General features: G+C 43.6%; 1 pseudogene; it reads left to right on the top strand.

Moving 5' to 3' along the window:
- The first annotated feature begins 5,465 nt into the window (after window positions 1-5,465).
- Window positions 5,466-5,614, top strand: LOC144135558 (U2 spliceosomal RNA; annotated as a pseudogene).
- Window positions 5,615-6,502: the final 888 nt, after the last annotated feature.

Here is a 6,502-nt window from a genome sequence, read left to right as displayed (position 1 = left end):
CGAACGTTATGAAGGCCGGCTCTCTAAATATTACATAAATAGTTGGACTGCCAGCTCTTTTTGCAGACCTAAAGAAATACGAAAGGCGTCCAATATGGAAGAGAGTGTAGCATAACGCGAAGCAAATGTGCAAAACATAGCATTCGTTTCACTTTCCGCTGCTGTCAAGAAACAAATATTTTAAGATCATTTATGTCATGCTGGCATCAATGTCAAGGCTGTTACAGGCAAGATGCCGACTCAAGGTCTCCCTGAAAAAGAGGAATGAAATATGTTTTAGGAACGTACAATATGGTATGACACGGTATGGTATCCAATGGTATGGTATGTTATGGTATAATGTGAAGTGATGTGGAGCGGTATTGTATGGTATGATATGGAATGGTATGTTACGGTGTGGTATGGTATAGTACGGTATAATAACATAGAGGGCGCCTTGGGCCGTGACCCAGTGTTCGCAACTTCTGTTTTTTTTTTTTTTTAAGTTGCATCCCACTATGGTCAAATTGGCGGCTAGCTCGCGACAGTGCTTCCAACCGACGACATATCAACGCGTGATGAGACATTAATGCTTCCGCCTTCACAGCACATAAGCAGTCTTGTTGCGCTCCGTATATTTTTTTCGTATTTATTACTCCCGCAGTCATTGCTCACCCCGTAGTAGTAATAGTAGTAATTGGTTTTTGGGCAAAGGAAATGACGCAGTATCTATCTAATATATCATTGGACACCTGAACCGCACCGTAAGGGAAGGGATAAAGGAGGGAGTGAAAGAAGAAAGGAAGAATAGGTGCCGTAGTGGAGGGCTCCGGAATAATTTCGACCACCTGGGGATCTTTAACGTGCACTGACATCGCACAGCACACGGGCGCCTAAGCGTTTTTCCTCCATAAAAACGCAGCAGCCGCGGTCGGGTTCGAACCCGGCAACTCCGGATCAGTAGTCGAGCGCCCTAACCACTGAGCCACCGCGGCGAGTGCTCGCCTCGTAGGTGATCGCCATAATAAGATAGTCTTTATTTCATCTTAGCATGCGTTTTTCGGAGACGTGGTCATTTTCATCTCGTAATGCCCAGCGGGCTACGTAAGATACAAAGTGAAAATATGAGCAGAGCTATTATTTATGCTCATGTCTGTATATTCATTCTTTGGATAAATCCGGAAAGCGGCTTTTGTCAATGCATCTATCGAAGCAAGATCAGAAATAATAAAATTTTACTTTGGCCCATTTGGTTACGTTCTGTTAAATAATCTTTACCTTCCACAGTACATACATATTTAGGAGCTTATCAACCGTAATCTTACTAGATTTACATCCCACAATAAATTTACACTGTCATGAGTTTGAACTAACTATGAGATGTAGACTGTCGGGTTTTCTTTGATAAAACTATGAAATTCATTGCCTCATATTATTAAAACTGTCATCTGTATCGTCATTTAAACGAAAACTCAGCTAGTTCATTTTTTACTCTTGATTAGGAAGCTGTTTTAATCCACACTATATCTATCTGGTTTGCTCTCTCATCGAAACTTAACTTTTTAGGGCAATTGTTGTTTACACTTCATATGTTTTATTCTTGAAATATCGGCAACAAGTTTGTATTGATATCCAATGCTGCTTCATGTTGCTATTTGTTTTTTTTTTGTACATAGATGTCCCACTACAGTGCCAAACTTTGGGACCTCTTTTTTCTAACCTTCTTTGTAGATATAACATTTGTAATTATTTCTGAATAAACTTCGAAACATTGCCAGGATCTAGAGAAGCAGGAGTTCCACGAAAAGATATCTTCACTTCAAACGCTATCCCTAACGGCAAAACAACACGATATTTTTGTGTTCGCACTCTCGCATTGCCAGGTGGTGAAACAGTTTCGCAGTTTGATACTGGTTTGTTGCGTGGGCTTCAGTATTTGTGCGCAGCTTTATCGTTTTGAGAGACACAAAATTTGTCACACTTTGTTATGGGGAAAGTGTGTTTTCAATAAATATGCAGGTTCTCGCGCTTCTGATATACAGGAACTTCTATAGGGCCAAAATACTGCATCCTCAATCCCTTTCTCACTCATTTCTAATTCCTTCGACAATGCAAAAATAAGCACCGCGTATAGGGTTCGTTTGTGCATGCAGGCTCACTGGTCATTGTCTCGTTGACTGAATTGTTTTACTTCGCTGAAAGCTTCGCAACGTTCTGGAAACTTTAACACGGATAACTCAAATCTCCTTGAAATTCATGCTTCGCATTACCGAGCCGTTCATGAAGCTGCAGTGCATTACCAGTGTACCCATAGAAGAGTCATCTGGAAGGCACTCTCAAGTTCCATTGAAATAGCGAGCAAAGAGAGATTTCTTTTCGCTTTTTCTGCAATTTTAGAATAAAGCCGAACCTGCAACCCCAGCACCACAATATGGCAATCGAACGCTGCTGCTAGCGTTACGTAAATGCTCCGTACAGCTTGCAACGTTCAGCTGAGCGAAGTGAAAAGAGCATTTTTCATGTTAGCCGTTCTTCATATAGAGTGAAGAGGAGACTGCCGGAACTAAGAGGTATTTTAAGACGTTGCAATTACGTCCAAAGATAAGGTACGCAGAAAGCGCTAGAAATGGTGGTGTCCCTGCAACAACCAGACGCGTGAAATCACGAAAGAAAGTTTCGCCCCAAAAGAAGCAAGTACTTGGCTCGAGCAGATATGCAATTCGGTTCCGACACGTCGTTAGGATCCGATCAGTGAATGGCGCTTCCTTCGCCTTGCTGTCCGTCTGGATTCGTCACGCTGACGTGAACGCTGGCTTCTCTTCCACTTCGATCGACCATTCCCAGGGTTGTTTTTTGCTCGTCTCGGTGGTTCCTTTCGTTTTTGTGCTTCGGCTCACCTCCTATTCGATCCTTTATATCCTCCTAATAGACGCGCTACCATCCAACGTAACACCACATGGAGAACGCCGGCGTCAGCCAGCGAAAGCACCTCCCGGCTGCAAATCGTTCCACTTCTGGCGGTAGCATCCAGTGCCGTTTTCCAGAATAGGCACGGACACTATGGTTTATTCCATCTAAATTGAGCACTCCTCTGTAGTATGTACAGCTTTTTTTCTACGTTTTATTGCTTCCAGACGTCAATGCCAGCATTCTATTCGCTCCTGCTTTCGTTGGTTCATTTTTCTGCATTTTTTTATGCAAAACCTTCTCCCTGCATTACCGAAAAGCTTGGGCGACTTTTTTCTTGTCCCCAGGCTAAACGCGTTGCATTGTGTGGCTCTAAGCGCAGCTTTTTGCTCTGTTCTTCATGCCTTCGTCCTACGGCGCTGCTTTAATTCTTTTCCTTCCGGCGAAGAAAATATGAAAACAGCAGTAAGCAGAAAAGACGTTTATATACTCACTGATAACGTTACAGCGTGTATTAAGGCTCTGACACGTTTGACCTGGTTAGGTTACTTTATTATATATGCGCTGCCAGAGGAACCGCGAACAGCATCTGAACTCTGAAAACAAAGTAAGTTACTGCCGACGTCGGGTGTATATTGTTACTGCGACGCTGAAATCGCAAGACAGTTTATCACCCAGAAAAAAAAAATAGATAGCCGAACTCGTGGGCAACGTACCCAGTCATTTGTGTCAGTGATAGTTAGCCTTTGGAGTCTAGCGGAAAACTGCTCGACAACTGACGTCATCTTGAAGCTGGTCATCTTTGACGTCATCTTTGTGCTTCTTAGTGCTCTCCTTGCTACTGAATGGATCTAGTAAAAGATGAGCAATGCTCGATAATAGCGGAGAAGGAAACCTTTGTCTTTGTTCTCCTGCGCGCAAACGTCTTGGATGGTATACTTCGACGGCAGTCCGCAGCCAAACTCGGAGACGCGTAATTGACATCCTCATACCATTAGCATCTGAGACACTTGCTCAGCACTCCAACTTTCTGCCTCCCGGACGTCAGATATTGTTATCTTTGATTTGCTTCCTCCTTGCTCAGCTACCGCCACATTAACTGATCATTTTTAGAAGGGTTAGAACGCACAACCGATGTACACTTTACTTCTACTATTACTTCTACCAATATCTGCTATTGGTCGGAACGTAGAACCGATATCTACCTTATTTCAGTTTTATCAGTGACTCTCGCTTCGCAGTTGCACATGCTTGAACACCAACGCTCTTCTACCAATCGCGATGTGACGTCACTAACAGTGAGGACCGTCTGAGGCCGTAGATCAAGCTGCTCGATTGGCTGGCAAATGCTTCTCTACAGAACCCCGTTTCACGGAGAAAACGCATACAAAGTATGCTGCCTGTTTTCTGCGACATGTGGCTAGTTCTTGGAAGCTGTTGCTGCACTTTTAAAGTGAGCATTAAGGGCGACGATTGGGAAAACATAATATGGAGTAGCAGGAAAAGGCTTGATCAGGCGAAGCCTGCTGATCTGGCTGGCATTGTAATCAGGCAGGCGTTGGCAGATTTGCAGGTGAATAATAATAATAATAATAATAATAATAATAATAATAATAATAATAATAATAATAATACTAATAATAATAATAATAATAATAATATTAAAAATAATAATAATAATAATAATAATAATAATAATAATAATAATAATAATAATAATAATAATAATAATAATAATAATAATTAGTTTTGGGGGAAAGGAAATGGCGCAGTATCTGTCTCATATATCAGCGGACACCCGAACTGCGCCGTAAGGGAAGAGATAAAGGAGGCAGTGAAAAAAGAAAGAGGTGCCGTAGTCGAGATCCCCTTGAATAATTTCGATCACCTAGGGATCTTTCACGTGCACTGACATTGCATAGCACACGGGCGCCTTAGCGTTTTTCCTCCATAAAAACGCAGCCGCCGTGGTCGGTTTCGAACCCCGGAACTCCGGATCAGAAGCCGAGCGCTATAACCCCTGAGCTACCTTTTCTCCTACTAGTTGTGATGCTTTTTCTTGTTATCAGGACTTCTCTTCTTCATTGCTAAGATACACGAATCGCGCTCTTATTCTTATTGGAGATAAATTATTGGAGTTTAACTCCATATTCGCTCTAACACGGAACGGTCTTCCACTGGGAGTTGTGTACATGCCACAAAGTATATTTTTATTCTGGACTAGCGTTGTGCGTGAGTAGAGCGGTAGTGCGCAAACAAATTTTCTAAGACTGTAAACAAAAACAGGTCTTCGTCACTGACATTAGACAGTACACAAACGCAGAGGCGCCCGTGTGCTGTGCGATGTCAGAGCACGTTGAAGATCCGCAGGTGGTCGAAATTGTTGCGGAGCCTTCCACTACGGCACCTCTTTCTTGCTTTCTTCTTTCACTCCCTCCTTTACACCTTCTCATGCGGCGTTGTTCAGGTGTCCACCGATATGTGAGACAGATACTGCGCCATTTCTTTTCCTCAAAAACCAATTTCCCAATATATATCACCTGCCGCGGCGGTTCAGTGGTTAGTGGTTAGTGCCGCGATTGTCCGGGATTGTCCGGACCCTGTAGAGTATCTGTTACGGGTCCAATTGGACTTATTTTTGGAAATGTGGCGGAGAGTTTGAAGGATGCTTCACTCTCGCCACCGGTTGGCCCGGTATTGCACTACCTCCGGGATCGGCCTTGTCTTTAGCGCGTCTTTACTATCCTGTCTTTCTATCCCATCTTTCAACTCCCCTACTATCTGCATGTGGTAGCGATTGTGGCTCGGCTTGAGCCAGTGGGCAGGCCTGTGCACTTTCCTTTTCTTTCTTCCTGGCAACAACTTCTCTCTCTTTCTCTCAGTGGTTAGTGCGCTCGGCTACTGATTTTGAGTTCCCGGGTTCGAACCCACCCGTGGAGGCAGCGTTTCGGTGGAGGCGAAATGCATAGGCGTCCGTGTGCTCTAGCTGCGATTGGCTTATCATAATACAGATAATTTAGGTTGGCTTATCATAGGCATCCGACCGAGGCTTTAATTTATTTGGTCTCAATAAGGTCCGATGCCAAAACGCTTTCTTGTTTAGGTGCATTAGCTTATACCTACGGAGTAGTCGAAAGCAGATCTAGACCGTGCAGCGAACCATTATAAGGTAACTCAATTGAGTGCCCATAAAACGCACTCGCTACCTGAGTCTAGTGACTGACAGGACGAGACGTGCGGCTGTAATAAAACTGGCTGCTTTATGACTGATCAATATCATCGTTACACCGGTCACAGTCACTGCTAGACAAAGGCCCCACAAAGTACATAGTAGTACTGAACACAGCAAACCGTCGAATACTCCGTCTATCTGTGCGAAATATAAGCGCGAACCAGATAGCATTCTTAACCAGCAATTTCAAGGAGTTGCTCTCAGTTACGCAATGGCCTCCACAATAATCCGTGTTACTACGCTTAGGCACGACAGAAAAACGGTGACGTAAGAACAGTGTGCATTGCTTTGAGCGGGGCAAGGAATGTACGGCACTAAAGTGTCGCTAGCGCGAACAACGCCGTTAAAGGCCGTCGAGTGAGATTGAGTGAAAAAAAATATTTG

The sequence above is a fragment of the Amblyomma americanum genome, chromosome 5 (assembly GCF_052857255.1).
Source record: "Amblyomma americanum isolate KBUSLIRL-KWMA chromosome 5, ASM5285725v1, whole genome shotgun sequence".
NCBI lineage: Eukaryota > Metazoa > Arthropoda > Arachnida > Ixodida > Ixodidae > Amblyomma > Amblyomma americanum.
Note: the sequence above shows the minus strand (reverse complement) of the source record. Positions and strands in the feature narration are given on the sequence as shown.